The sequence below is a fragment of the Python bivittatus genome, unplaced genomic scaffold, assembly GCF_059951505.1.
Source record: "Python bivittatus isolate LINGU-HERP-01145 unplaced genomic scaffold, Pbiv_v1 ctg000670_np1212, whole genome shotgun sequence".
Classification (NCBI taxonomy): domain Eukaryota; kingdom Metazoa; phylum Chordata; class Lepidosauria; order Squamata; family Pythonidae; genus Python; species Python bivittatus.
This window is the reverse complement of record NW_028277094.1, coordinates 8,812,907-8,828,608: the sequence shown is the minus strand read 5'-3', so window position 1 is coordinate 8,828,608 and position 15,702 is coordinate 8,812,907. Positions and strand designations below refer to the sequence as shown.

The 15,702-nt window shown below is 44.3% G+C and overlaps 1 protein-coding gene across 3 annotated transcripts in view; it reads left to right on the top strand.

Annotated features, from left to right (window-relative positions):
* MAMLD1 (mastermind like domain containing 1) overlaps positions 1-15,702 on the top strand; it is an 87,229-nt gene that overhangs the window by 2,810 nt on the left and 68,717 nt on the right. The window contains exon 1 of one of the 3 annotated variants that reach the window (XM_088151847.1): positions 10,394-10,496. The exons of the other annotated variants lie outside the window; for them this stretch is intronic. The gene's annotated coding sequence lies outside the window, so the exon portion shown is untranslated. Of the gene's footprint in view, positions 1-10,393; positions 10,497-15,702 lie in introns of those variants that run through there. 3 annotated transcript variants of the gene reach the window in all.

Below are 15,702 nucleotides of genomic sequence, written 5' to 3'. Positions count from 1 at the left end.
AGGGGAGGAATGGCACCGTGTCTTCATCCTGGCATTGGTACCGGGAGATTAATAGGTTGTAGGGGACTCTCTGTTGCCAGCCTCTGCTCTGCGTTTCCCCTCTCGGCAGCTTGCAGAGGCAGGGGCCCTCTGGCCCCTTCCTGATTCTCTTTTCTGCAAAGAAGGGTAAAAATGCCTTTGAGAAGAGCCTCCCCCACTTTCTCACAACAGGGAGAGGTAGAACCTCAGATGAAGAGGCCCGCCACGTGTATATTAACAGGGGTCTTCTGTCTGTCAGATCTGCAAAGGTAGAGATTAGGAAGGGAACCGTTGTCTGGTAGAGTTGTTGAAGGGGTGTATTGGCAGGCTTGGGATGGCTGGGTTTACCTGTCCAATGACCTATTTCAGAAAAATCGAGAGGGGCAGGTGGCTCTGGGATCCTCTGCCAGGTAGCTGTGGGTATAAACATCAAGTCCAAGTCAACACAGAAGTCATTCTTTCATTTGGCACAACCAATAAGCAGGGCATTGTCCAAGGGATGACTAGGGTCATGTGTTGTGCTGAGGCATGGTATGCTGTAGGCCAAAAGCTAGCCAAGCACATCATGGTGAAGGAAGGTGGATGAGCCAATTCAGCACCCTGGGCTAAATAAGCAGGTGTCTGTTCCAAAGAACTAGAAAGTTCATAAGAGATAGAGTTGTGGTTCCCTTTGCTCTAGAGCAGTGTTTCTCAACCTTGGCAACTTTAAGATGGGTGGACTTCAGCTTCCAGAATTCCCCAGCCAGGTAGGAGTTCTGGGAGTGGAAGTCCACCCATCTTAAAATTGCCATGGTTGAGCAACACTGCTCTAGAGAGCCACAACTTCTACATTTGGGGTTAAGAAGTTGGACTAGAGGCCCAACCGCTCCAATTTTGGGCCAGGCATTCTTGACTGCGGCATGTCCCACCTTGAGCTTTGGACTGGAAAGTGGGACATAAATAAATAGATGCTTTGCATGCCTAAATTCTGCCAGCACCAGCCTGCATGGCCAGTACGATGGAGATTGCTTTCCAAAGTATGCAGAGAGATTTCCCATTGGGGAGCACTTGGGTTCAATTCCAGAAGCTCCGTTGCTCATGCTGGAGGCGGCAGTTGCTAAGGGTGCTCTGCCCATCCCCAGAGGGTGCTGCCAGTTGGGTTATAGCTTCTCCCATTGAGGAGAAAGAACAACGGATCGAGATGGGGATCTTGCATGCCAAGTTGCTTAAGTACTTGTCCACCACACATCTACCTTCCTTTTTTGCTTAATAGAGGTTGTCTAAGCCTAGTATTTGTGGTTGGGAGACGGTGGTAGCAGGTGTGGGTGACCTATGGCTCTAGGTCTTACCATCCTGCTAGGCATCAGTTTAGACTTCTGGGACAGTCGTTTGTCCTTCCCTGCAGGAGGAAGGGGACAGAAATGGGGTGGGGGAGGGGTGAAGCAGAATGAGTGACTCTACCCACTTTTAGTCCCACCCACTGCTTGCCTCAAACCTGCCTTCCCCTTGGAGAAAAAAAATCACCTGTTGGTTGATTTAGGGCAGTGTATTTCTAACTTGGCAACTTTAAGTTGTGTGGACTTCAACTCCCAGAATTCCCCAGTTAGTATGAATTCTGGGAGTTGAAGTCCACACAACATAAAGTTGCCAGGTTTGAAAAGCACTGGTTTTAGGGCAATCCGGGAAGCTCAACAGAGACTCCAGCCTGGCTTCTTTTTCTTGATTTTCTGTCAATGGGATCATTAAAAGTGGGGGCCAATTGTCCCACTTCTAATATTGGCTGGTTTTATGCTGTTTTCCACCCATTAGATAATTTGTGTGAGTGGGGATGAAGCTGATCTGAACAGCTACTGCTTGGAAACGTGGCTTTTCCACCTAGTAAGGAAATATGTTGTTTTCCTATTATATAATTCCTTCATTTTTCTATGTTTAGCTCTTTAATCTCTGATTAACTCCTAATGCATGTTAGTTTTGGAACTCCTTTAGTGGTGGGAGAAACAGACCAGTAAAACAGCAGGACACTACTGGAGAAGCATCTTTGCAGGTTGAAATGATTTCTCTGTCTTTATATAAGCGACTACCTTGAATCCTGATATGAAAGAAATGTAGGGTATAAGCCCCCATTCCCTGATAAGTAATGAAGTGTGCACATCTACAAGTCGTGAAAAGTTGCTGAACTTGGCCCCTGAACTGAAACTGGGAAAGTGTGGTTGGCTTTACATGGCAGGTTAAGCCATTATATGGTTGGCCAAATTTTGGTTTACCATGCTAGGTTAGGCTAACTCTGGTTTATCCAATGACCATGATTATGGAAGCCATGGCTGTATGGAATTTCCAAGCAGTGTTTCCAAGCAGTGAATCCATTTGTTGAGGGGTACAGTCTGGTTAGCTTTAAAATGAGGGAGTGATTTCTAGTGACGAGTTGAAGTCTTTTGAGTAAACCTGATATGAACAGCCATTGCCCAGTAAATGTGGAGGACCCTGTTATTAAACAGTAAAGGGACCTTGTCCACATTTTAGGATCGTGTTCGCGTGAGAAGGACCTGGTAAGCCCACTCTTCTCAAGGTTGGGGAGAAGTTCTAAGAAGGCTTCAGTATCTCTTCTAATATATTCACTTACTTTTTAGATTTTATATCACTGTTTTGGGGCCTTTGGGCTGTAATAAAGTTACTTGATTTGATCCGATTCTTGTCAAAGCAAGTTGATTAGGAGTCACCCTGAGAGATGTCTGGGATAGGCCAGAGGGTTAACCAAAGGCAAGAACTTTTTGCCACCAGTGGTTGTCCTTCCACATTAGAGAGCTCATCAGCTGCAGGGCTGCCTCCAGTGAGCCATTTAAAACAACTCCCTGTGATGAGCCAATGTTCATTAAGCCACTGAAAACAGAAGGGCCAAGAAGCTTGTTTGGCGGGGGGGGGAGGCTGCGTGAAAAGTCCCCAGGCGTCTTTAGTCCAGCTCTGTTTGGACCACATCTCCCTTCCATGCTGGAATAAAAGTCCCAATCTGTCTTGAGGGTGCCCAGTTTGGAAAGGTGATGAATCATGGTCATCAACACACGAGTGCTGCTTTTGCACCAGTGACAGGAAGTGCTTTGCCCGGCAACCATGGTGTGCAAATGAGCCTTTGGAAAAGTTGGATAGTGGAACGTCACACCTCCAGTAGGCTGTGCTTGTCTGGTTCCCATAACATAAGAGCCCAACGGGTGCTCACAGATACTGTTCCTGTGGATTTCCTGAGCGACTCCCCCCAGATTCCTCAGCTTCAAAATCCCTCAAACCAACCAGGGTTGACTCAGAAGAGAATCCCCAACAGCTTGTCTTTGGGGGGGGTGGGCTCTGCCATGGCTGGCTCTGATGCTAAAGCCTAGCTTGTTTAACCATGGTCTGTTGATTAAGCCCCAGTGGCAGCTTAGTCAAGACCCAACAAGTCAAAAACATGACCGTTTTTGGGTGATATGCACATTCAGAATAGAGCCATTTAATGGATCCTGAAAGTTTGCTACACGGATGACCGTGTCTCCTCTCAAGAACTTGAAAGCGCACTGGTTGGCTTATGCACTTGGTGGAGCAAGTCTTCATAAATGTGAGCAAACAGCCCATCAGGTGCAAGACAGGGTCTGCCCCTCGGCCCCTTTTTTCCTTAAGTTTCTCCTCCTCTTTCTCTTTGTGCTTCTCCTCTGGAGCAAGATTATTGGAAACTAAAGCTGCTGAACTGAGAGATGGAACATATGGTGCCTCCATAAGAGAGGCAGCTAAAATGGCCTTGAACCTGCTGGAGTGACCAGCTGTTTATTGCCAGCAAGAGCTGCTAATCAGCTCATCCCTTAAAGAAACAGCCCTCTCTCTCTTTCCACCCCCCCCCCAATCTAGATGCTTTCTTGTTTGCATACTAAAAAGATCTCCTCGCCAGGAAGAGAAAAGTAGTGACCTCAGCTCCTGCTTTGCATGCCTTTCTTCTTTTTGCATGCTGCTCCCCCCCACCCCCAGATACTTTGGTGTGGATGGGCCAAGGGGTAACGGCTGGTAGCACATCTCTGGCACTTAGAAGTAAAACTGTTGCAGGCTTTTGCATGGGCAAGTCAGCTAAAGTTTGCATAAAGGAAAGAGAAGCCCCATTCTTGATGGGCAAGTGAAAGAAACACCTGTATTTTGGTCATTTCCACGGTCCGTCTGTTCCCCCCTCCCCATTGTCTGAGGATTATTTCATCACCAAGAATAAGGGAACACAGCTGTTTCTTGTAGTTCGTCCTCTGATGCCCAGAACGAAGGAGGGGAGTTGCTCTTCTCCACCATTCACTTTCCAAGGTGCAAAACCGTACGCCAGATAGGAATGCACCTACAGAGGAGTGCAAATGCTTGTGCCCCGAGCAGAACCTTGCAATTAACCTATTGTCGATAGCAGAGATCAGCTTTACCCAGCCATCTTGTCTGACTGCCAGGCCGCACACACCAACCCCCCCCCCCCACACACCCGCACACACAGCTGCTTGTGCCTTGAGAAATCACTTGCTGAAACTCTCAAGAGCGTTAACAGAGGAAAACAGGCAGGCAGGCAAGAGCCGAGATGAAGCCAACATTCTCACAGTTTTGGCAGTGACCCCCTTTCCATCTCCATATGTTGTGGGGAAATAACAGTGACTCCCTCCTTCAGGAAAAAAAAAATCAATTTAGGGAAAGATGCTTCTGGTTGGAAGAAAGAGAGGAGCAAAAGTGACAAGGATATTCCATGTTAGGAAAACATGAGCAAAGGGCGATTCTGATGTTTCCTGCTGCTGACGCTGATGGTGACACAGCTGTGTAGGCTGGAGCTGGGGCGTCACAAAGCTTTTAAACTCAACCAGGAAGTTGTTGATTGCTCAAGGATGAAAAACAAGCGTTAAAGCTTGCCTCTTCTGCCGGTGGTGGAAGTGAGCAGTACTACTCAGAGCAATGTTGATATTTTCCCTTTTTAAAAATTGTTTTAAAGAGGAACTTTGACTTGGAAAGGAAAATAAAACTCTTCTTTGACCTGCTACAAACAAGGGGAGAGAGATTTTCCTGCTCACCTGTAGTGGGAGTCAGGGGAGGGACAACACACAGAACCTTAAATGTCTACTTGAGTCATGGTGACATGACATCAATTGCAAGAAGGCCAGCTGTTCCACTTTCAGATGCGTTTCCAGGCACCTCGCTGGCTCAACTGTTAAAATGGGTTGTGCAGCTAAAAACAGAATGCACACCCAACATGGCTGGAATGTGTATGTGTTTGGTTCTCGATCTTCTAGCCGTTGGGTATCCTTCAAACACTTGGGTCGTTTTTTTGGAGAGATCCTCTTCCGACCCCAAAGGATGTCAACTAGACATTGATTAGGGTAGAGCTGTTGAAATCGAACTGCTGTCTGCGTTTGGTAGATTTTTGCTAGGCTAGCTAGAAATAGCTTGTCCATTCATTTCAACCTGGCATCATTGACGTATTCTTGCACTTTCGCTCTACGTCCTGAATTGAGGGATTTTTCTCCATGGCTTGTCCTGCGGTATTTTCTGCAGGACAAAAATATGGAGTGCAGAAGGCTGTTCAAATGAAATAGCAAGCTAACCTAAACCCCTATGAGGGTGAATTTGGATTTTTTTTTTTTTTTACTTCCACATAAAAGAACCTGGGATAAAATTCACTAGGATTGTCTAAGACTGCCACGCCATAGGAAATTGTGACCCTATGACAATTAGTGAAAGGGAAAAGGATGAGGGTTTGGGGTATTGTTGTTTCTTTTTTCTTGACTTCGACAACAACGTATCTTGGGTTGGCCCTGCTTTTTCTACTGATTCCCACAGAATGGTGGGATTCTGAGGGGAAATCAATAGGAAAAAGCAGATTGAACTGAAAATATTTGGGCCTCCCAGATGGGGCAAGTGAGGTAGATACTTTCTGTACCTATCATGGCTTTCAGGAAAAGTCATAGTGTAGCCCAGTGTTTCTCAACCTTAGCAACTTGAACATGGCTGGCTGGGGAATTCTGAGAGCTGAAGTCCACACATCTTCAAGTTGCTAAGGTTGAGAAACCCTGGTGTAGCCAATTGTGAGCTTCATATGAGAAAGGGCATTTTTGCTGATAGCTTTCAAGTATAAAGGTAGTATCTGGTGCAGGTAATCACATTGTATTAACCATGGCTTTTACTGGAAGCAAAGTCAGCTTCAAAAAGTTGATTTTCTGTAAAGGAGGGTTATTGACTTTCAGGGGGAATGAGGATCATACTTGTTTTTTGAGTGATGCACTACTGTCCAAAAAGTAGGTGAGCCAGGACAAAAACTAAGTTCATTTTAAACACAGCTGTTTAGATTCTTCTTTAACAGCAATCCCTTTCTATTGCATTAAAATTTGTGATTTAGAGGCAGCTTTGGAGTGTGCTGGGTGGGAGGAGATAACACAATCCTCATAGAGCTCCATGCAACCTTTGAACTTCTGTAGATGAACACATCTAGGGAATGTTAAAGGTGGGGACAGAGTGTAGGATCCCTGAAGAAGCTCAGAAATTACAATCTAGGCTTGGTTTCTGAAGTGATCTCATCCTTGTCATGTAAAAGCAAGTTCCTTGAATTCTCAAAATGAAAATTAGACTCAAAGTTTGGGGTTCCCCAGCTTCAGTGTGTGTTTGAAAACATCTGTGGTTTTCTGTTACAAACCTATGCAGATACAGAACTCATTTGTTTATCCTCTTCAGTGGAGAAACACTGGATTTCCTCTGGCGGCATCTACTACAGTAGTATACATTGGGAAACAGGTATTTCTTGATTGGGATTACAAAAGACAAGCAGAGGAAGTAGTCTGCATTTAAAAAGATTCTCCCAGTCCAAACCATTTCGCCGTTTCCTCTCGCCATCAGAGAATTTCCAGCCATTGAAAAAAGGTGTAGGTCAAGGGACACAAAAATTGCAATTCCTTGCTAACTAGTTGGGTGGTCAGATATATACTTAAATCTGTTCAAACAAGGCACTGGCGTTCTTCCAAAGATTCCTAGTTCTGCCTGACAGATTGGCCACTGGTTTATTTAAGGAATGAATAATATCCTACTTTGCTAAGTCTTCCTCTCTTACTCCCCACCTTTCCATGAAGAGAACATTATTTCACAATTAGTCATGAGCAATCTTTGCTACCTGGTTTTCTAGAATAACCTGAGATGTATGTATGTATGTATATATTAATTTCAGATTGTCCAGAGCCAGGCATCCATCTATCTATCTATCTATCTATCTATCTATCTATCTATCTATCTATCTATCTATCTATCTATCTATCTATCTATCTGATTGTCCAGAGCTAGGCTTCAAACTATTTTATATCAGTATTGATTTTTTTAAGGAGGGGGGCTTACATTATAAGGAGCAAGCTTTTCAGCCCCCAGGCTCTCGAGCAATTATTTTGGTGCCATAAATGTTGATATGGACATAATGGATGTAACTAAAAAAATCTCCTTATCCAAGCAGAAAATGCTGGGTGTTTGCTGGAGCAGATAGAATGCTGAGTCTGAATAGACAGTCCCATATGTCGTTGGTGAAAGAGAGAAATGATGGACGAACCTCAGTTGGCTACCATAGTTCAGCACAATGCCATCCAATTCTCTTAATAATAATATACTCCAGTGCCATTGACAGATAACCAAGGCAGCACCAGTCAGCTGTAAAAAAAGGGGGGGGATCTCTTTCCTTCTCAGTGCTTTTATATGGTTCTTTATAAACGTGTGGGGTCCAGGTGGCTGGAAAATTCTTCCTAAGCTCTGTTCTGAAATGCATACCTTAAATTTGGAGAAAGCTGGCAAAGATACCTGATTAAAATCCTGGAGTTGGAGTCCAGAAGTCAAGTGGCTGTCAATGAGTGGTGGGGAAGTGGAGTCAATTTAGGAAGAGTTGGGGGTGGAATCCTTTGGCTCTTCTTTTGAACATGTTGATCACGTGTGTGTCGGTGCAAAGGCATGTTTTGGCATTTGAAATAGAGGATTCCGTGGAAGTTTGAAAGAATGTTGGTTTGGCATCTACATTGTCCTACACTGGATTGTGGTGGCTTTACTGTCATTAACAAAAGCTGTTCCGATATCTGTGGGAGGGGGAGAGACTTTTAATACAATCTTGTACACCAGTAGGTGATTGAATATTGCCATTTCTGACTTCTAGCAATCCTGGGCAGAATGCAAAGGATGCTAGAAGTTTTAGCCAGGTAATTTGGGGAAGGCTGCAGGTTCCCCATTCCTGCCCAAAGCAGTGACTGCTTGGTTCCTTTTGAAGGAGAGGAACAGACTTTTAATTTTTTCCCCCTTAAACCACAGTCTAGCCAGCGTTCATCTCAAATGCCAGAGATTTGTGTTTTCCCCAAACGGACACATGGTTTGGCCCAGTTCATTTGGGGGGAAATTAGAAGAGGGTAGGAATTGCCTGTGATGATTGCTAAGCTGAGGAGAGTGGTGAGACCAGGGATGGGCAACGTGGTAAACTGCAGCCTGTTGATTAAGCCACAGCGGGCTCAATTTGCGCAACATGCCAAGACTGAACCAGGCAAATCCCACTGAGAGTTAATAGTACTCATGGGTGAACCCAACCTCGCCATGTCAAAGGTGATGTTAGAGGCAAATTCTGATCTAAGGAAGCTAAGCAGGGTTGTGTTGGTACAACCGAAACACCCTAAAACAAGCCAGTGGCCCACCACTGAATATTTACATGAAGTCAACGGCAATTGAGTTCAGTCTGAAGGAGACCCGTTTCTACTCATCCAACTGTGCCTACTGAGTCCCCCTTCTCCAAAAGGCTGTTATTGTGTGGTCATCCTACAGAATCAACACATTTATTGGGAGGGGGGTTGTTGCACAACCCACCCATCATCACATAACTTACAGCCAAGCTTAGAGTTTCTGTAACTCATGTGGTTTGTTTTTCATGCCGACTTGGTTGCATATGCTGGGAACAGCAGGATTTTGCTTGCCAGCAAAACAGGAAGCAGGCTACAAAATGCACCACGGCTCTTGCCAGAGGTCAGAATCGATTGCTTGCTGCTATCCTTAAAGGCGCATGCATTTTATGATCGCATCAGCCAATGTAATGACAAATTGGTTCAACGAGATGCTTTGTGGTTCTCGTTCTGCCACAATACTGTGTTCCTGGCATGGATTCCTGGGGCTGAAAATGGGTCGTCTTGCACTGCCAAGTAGGCCAGGTAAGGGACTGGAGATTAGCAGAGGAATCCCCGTGTCTTCAAATTCCGGCTCTCTAGATGTTGGGCCGCAGCCTAGGGTAGATGGACAGCCAGACTTTCCTATCTGGGTCAGTGCATTCTCTGGCGCTTATCTCAAACTGGCTTGTGAAAGTCATGTTGGATTTCTTTATGGTAAGGCTGTTGCATGTTTACTTGACACGCTGCCTATAAACCCGTAATCTTGTCTCACCAGTCAAGGATAAATGGGGGAGTTACTGTCATTCTCTTGGCATTTTGTTTGCCACCATGGATCTCACAGAAAGTCAGCAGCCTGAATGCTAACATGGCATTTATCCAGATGGCCTATCTTGAACTGTTTGGTGATCAATAATGTCAGTGTAAGGTAGAGAACATGATGCCCCCGGTCCGAAACAGGGCTTCCGTCCTCTCTGGTTTTCAGAACAGACTTGATGAGGTCAACCCAGCTGTTCTTGCTGCTTCTCAGTCTAAGAAGTGACAGCTGGAAAAGCCGTTTGCCCCACGTGTGGTTGGGAATCATTCATGTAGCAGACGGCTGCCAACTGTCTTGGGGATGGGAAGCGGTAGGGCAATTCAAGGACAAAACTACCCACAGGTCAAGCTCTGCTGCTGGTGACTTCATGGATATATCCATGAAGGTCCACCTGAAATCTAGTTTTCTGGGTCCCTCCCTTCAGGGGTAGGGATTATCCACAATGGCTTGACACAGACATGATATTAACTGTGGCTTGTTTTTCCCCCTAAATATTTTAAATGTACCTTTAAGGATATTATCTAAATTTTGGATAGTTTCTCCAGTCTTTGGGGCTCTGAAGTTCAGTGGCAGAACCCTTTCTTCGGGTGCATATTCTGCTGGGCCAACAGACAAGTCCATCTGTTCCCCCAGAGAGCCACTGCCAAGAACCTGGTTCACTCATTCAGCCATTATTTGTTTTAAGCAGTGATTGAATGGATACGCTGTGGTTGACTGAATTTATCCATGCTTTGCCAGCCAGGGTGGCTGAGTCCACACAACAGAGTAAATCCGAATGAAAGAAAGCAGAGTGCAAAGTGTGAACCAGCCAGACCCCTTCAGGATGGAAAACAAGCAAACAAAACCAAGATTTTAAAAACCGTAACATTAGTTTATTTGCTCCTTTGCCTTGTAGCCTTTCAAGATTTTCCAGGAGGTTAACTGCTGCTTTAAAGATCTGCAGAAGTTCTCAGGATTAAAAGAAACCTATGTGAAAATAATGGAACGCATCTATTTTGCACCAGCAATATAAAGTCTGGCTAGTAGAATATAAACAGTGGCAGCGACAGGTAATTTAACAGGTTAAATTAGCAGTCTTCTCTTCTTCAGCCTCATTTCTATCGCAGCTCACTTAGCCAAGGAAGTCAAACCAACACTTTTAACCACCAGGGGCCTGTTTACACAATCAGTGATCTTGGGTTAACGATGCTTGAACTTACTTCTGCCTCTAATCGGTGTACGGTGTACGTGTTTATGGGGTGAATCAGAGGTGAAGATGAGTAGGACGAGTCAATGTGTTCTGCCAAGATCAGCACCTCAACACGCTTTTAATCTAACCCGGGCTATTACAATCGTGTAAACATTATCACAGGACTGTTTGCTCTGGTTTCAGAGCTTTGGAGAGAAATGTGATAATTGGTGAGTGTGGAATGATCCAGAAGGTTTACAGTTGAAATATCCTGGATTTCTTGATTGAAAAACGTGGTTAATTTCAGTATACAGTCGCCGTTGTCAGAGTGAATGGGATTCTACACTAAGCTAAACCACAATTTGGGGAGGCTGTGATTTGTTTATTAAGCCATAATGGGCTAGATTCACATATATTAAGCCCCCATGAGTGAGTACGCACGTTGAGCTTAGCCAAAAAGCAAACAAAATATATGATGGCTTAATAAGAAGCTTCAACTCAAAAACTGGTCTGTATATCTTGTTACACTATGATTTTTTTATTCGGATTTGTCTTGCTGTGTTGTGTGCACCAAGCCACTTGTGTTTTACAAACAAACCAGTTAAGCAAGACGCGGACTAGCATACAGTAATATGTGAACTCATTTGCTGTGTCCTTTGGTATTCTGAGCTTCCTCAGAAATGTACGGTAAATTCCACCTGCTTGATGACAGAGCAGATACTTTGGTTGAACAAGGTCGTAGATGAAGTTCCAATGCCTACTAACATCCCCAGAAACAAACCTGTTTGGAATTCTGTCAAGTTCACAACGATAGTTGCAGATCAGCTTTTCCTGATGTGATGGACCACAACTCCCATCATCCCTTAGGAAGTTTTGCTGGATGTGTTTTTGGGGAGCAGAAGATAAAGATGGACAGAACATGTATTCACTGATCATGGTGGCTCAAGAATTCTAGGAGTAGACCAATGTGGACTATATGGAGCTCTGAAGATCAAGAGGTGGACTTGATCTGACTTCACCATGCATACTGGGTGTTAATATGGGGAAGGGGGTCAACTGCATGCCATAATGTTTTCTTCTTTGTGGCTTAGCTATGGTATACCCAGTTATTTGGGGTTACAGTAGCCCCAAACAAGCCATAGTTAACAAAATTATAGCTTTGTGTTTTCATGAGAACACAGCCATTGCTCTTTGGACTTGTCCAGCATCTTACATGCAGCTTAGAACAGCCTCTGATATGTAAGTGGTCTGATCCACACATGATGCTAAACCGGATTTTTTAAAACAAAATCTCCATTCAGTATTGTATATGAAGGTAAAGACACTTGAAAATAAAAATTGTAAAAAGTCTTCAAGGAACAAGAACCTCTGGCATTTAACTTCAATCAAAATGTACATACATATATGGTAACAACAATATAATGTATTCTATAATTATACCAGTAGTTTTTCTGGTTTGGCTTTTCCAGATTATAATATAGTTACATGGCTGCTCTTTCTGGAGAATACAGTGAAGATTGCAGTGTTTCAAGGAGAAGTTTGGAAATATTTGTTAAAGCTCAACATGTTCATTAGAAAAGCCCCCAGCCTTTAAAGAAAAAAGAAAAGAAAAGCAGGTGTCTCAAAGAAGAAAGAGAAATACAGTATGTTGTTGACTTGACGTTAGGCCCTTTCTTGAAGTCAAGGTTGGCATGGTCTCTGTCAAGTCAATTAAATCTACTGGAGAGCTATTTTATTGAACTAGTTCTTACTGGTTGCCCAACTCTAAGGTGATTCCTGATCTCTGTGATACCCCGATCTCACCATCTGACATTGGTGGGGGTTTAAATCTGGAACCACGGAGGGACACGTATCTTTGTCTTAGACTTACAGCCTTTAAGGTTTAGCAGAACGTAGGAAGACCATCACTTTCTTCTCTGGTCTCCAGTTGACATTTACAATCATCAGATTCAGACGCAAGCTTATTTAAGAAATAAATAAATAGAATTGGAATGCTTCATCATTCTAGGCTACGCCAACGCATCTACTTAAGGAGGATGCATAAGCCCCCAAAGTATTATGGGGTAAGAGATAGCGATCCGGAGGAGGTTAGCAGCTGTTTAAGGCTTGGGCATTATTTTGCTATGATTTGCATGGTGGAAGAGGTCGAGAAATGACTAAATGGATTTTTGATGTCTTTCCTTTGTAGCGACATCTCAGACTTTGTCAAGATTGACCGAAATGCATTGCAACCATCGTGGCTTTGTGTTTCATTCTGCATGAGTAGCAAGTTTCATGGGCTGCTTTGTGACAAGGTTCTGGATTTACTAAGCCTCTTGTCTGTCAGGGATTAATTTAACCTCTAATTACTACATTTTCTTCACAGTTTGCTACACATGAGCATGTTATAACAAAAGCCCAAGGAGAGATGTGGTCTTATTTAGCACGGGCTCTGAAATTAATTTAGGGGGTTTAAAGCGTGGCGCTAAAATATTTATGCTGGAACTAGAATATATAAAAAAATATGATTTTGTTTTCTAAGGGCACTGGAGTAGTTGGTTAAACAGTCTGTTATCTGTGGCCACAGGGTTGTTTCTTTCTTTCTTTCTTTCTTTTTTCCTCTTGATGGGAAAAACAGTTCACCAAACACCATTTTCCTTTCATCAGGTTAACAGTTCAGGATGGCTATTTAAAGTTACCACTGTTGCTACTTTTTTTTTTAATTTTCCTGCAACGGCTGGCACTTCTTTCTGAGCAGAAGACGACTCTCTTATTTTCAAAGTGGGAGCGTTAAAGCTGGACTTACAAAAGATTGAAGCCGCCCCAATGAGGTCTGCTCCCTTTGACAGACTGGTTCTAGACTTGTTATTTTTAAGGAAGGAAGCTTAATTTTGCCCAGGTTTGCCCTATCCCACGTCATTCTGTAAAGCTTTGGAAAGTAGTGGGTGCTGCTGAAAGTGCCGAAGATGCACCAGATTCTTCTGCGGTTGAAAAAGCCAGAACTTCATGGTGGATTTTCTAAACCCCCTAGCGTGGTAAATGGAGATGCACAATCCCATCTTACACTTCCTTGAAATCAAAGCTCCGATGGGCAATTTATTCATTTATTTGTCACATGTGCAAGGCCCTCTGACTCAATTGCCACTGTGGGCAGCACGCAGCGTGAAAAGCAAAATTAACAACAAGGCAAAAAGTAGGGAAAAAATAAAGCCAACATCTTCTCAACCATACGACGTTCCATCAGGGGTCCCACCCCGCCCCAAACTAACCCAAGACTTGGGGGAAGAGCCAGGTTTTGAGGGCCCATTTGAATTAGGGTGGCCTTGGTAAGGCAAACTGTGATCCTTCTGGGTCACACAAAACGACGATCCTTGGGAATAATTGCAGGGCGGTGCATGATTGGAAAGGTGGGGCAAGGAAGGGCAGCGCTGTGCCTAAACCTGCTGTGTGAAACAGCTAGTGGCCAAGCATGTATGTTGGCCCAAGCCAAAATGTGATTTGACCTTTTTTGAGCATGCTGTATAAACTCAGTCCATGGGATTTGCAGGGCACGCTTCACAGCTTGTTGCATTGTACGAGCCTCGACGATTGTGGTTTATTTAATAAACTAGCCTAGAACAAACCAGGGCTTTGAAGAACGTGCCAGCTGCATGAATGGGTTTTCCCTGAATTTATTATCTTAATAATAGGGAAGCCAACGGAAGGGAAGGGTCGGCTGCTTAGTCTTCTCTCGAAAATGAGTTGTGAATGTTTCCTGAAATTGCAGTGCGAAACCCGTCCCTTTGGCAGCGAGAAAGCGTAAGCCACAAATGCATTTTCAGGTTTGCATTTCAGCGAGACTTTCAGGGTTAAATCTGCCACAGGTGGCTGGGCTAAGTAGGCCTCCAAGTTTCCTATCGTTCCACTCAACGCCCTAAAAGCAATCTTCCGATACCCGTTAGATAATTGTTTCCAAATACCTATCAGATACTCATCTAGTAGAGTCAGCATAAGGATGCCGAAGAGATAGCGAATTTAATTCGATTTTCTTCTTTCCAGCTGCTGCTTCTCTTCCAGCAGAGAGAGAGAGAGAGAGAGAGAGATTTAAATGCTGTTATTTTCTTGTAAAAGCTCTGCATCCCGTTGCAAAAGCAACTTCGTACCATGCTGCAGTCAGAGATGCAGGCTGGAGGGTTGGATCCGGCTGCCAAGGTGTGACTCATCAGAAAGGAATTCTGTTTCTCCTTTGTCGAAGTGTAATTTAACTGCAAAAACAGCCACTGCCTCTTTTTTTTTTTTCTTTTTTCTTCTCCTCTGGAAAGCTGTACTGTTAGGATCTTTAATGGCATTTAGAGCCTGCTGGGTGGAGATCTTCCTTAACGGAGGGAGAGAGGAGAACATGACTACTTGTCCTCAACTTTAGAGCCGTGTTTCTCAACCTTGGCCGCTTGAAGATGTGTGGACTTCAACTCCCAGAATTCCCCAGCCAGCATGGCTGGCTGGGGAATTCTGAGAGTTGAAGTCCACACATCTTCAAGTGGCCAAGGTTGAGAAACCCTGTTTTAGAGCAATCTGCACAGGACTTGGTCAGATCTGAGGTCACACAGTTACTCAACATCCAGTTTGGTTCGTCTGCCAATGAGATTATTTAGCAGAGGGATCCTCAAAGGTGGGTGGGGGGGGGCTAATAGGTGCATTGGGAATCATGAGAACATGTTGTGGGCATCCTGTGAAAGTGCCTGCCAAAGCAAAAGTTACTGATTTGCAAAATGGCTATCGGTCTTGACCATAGCCAACCAAAATTTCATACCCCGATTCTCCTGGGCTCTGTTCCTGGGCTGGTGCCCTTCCAAACCATGGAGCTGCAACTAACCCCTTGAAGTTCTTCATCAGGTGGACTCCCTGGTGAGACCTCTTTGCTAGAACTGAATCCAGAAAGCATATCATCTCCTTGTTTTGTGGTGGCTGGTGTATAAATTGTGGGTCTCTGCGAAGGATACCTTATGGCATTTTCAAATCCTTTGGATTTCTGAGAGCCTTACTCTATAGGAAGACATGTTCAGCGATATGAACCTCCAAAAGCCATTTGGGGGGGGGCGGGGGAAAGCCCTTCTGCATTTTTTAAATCA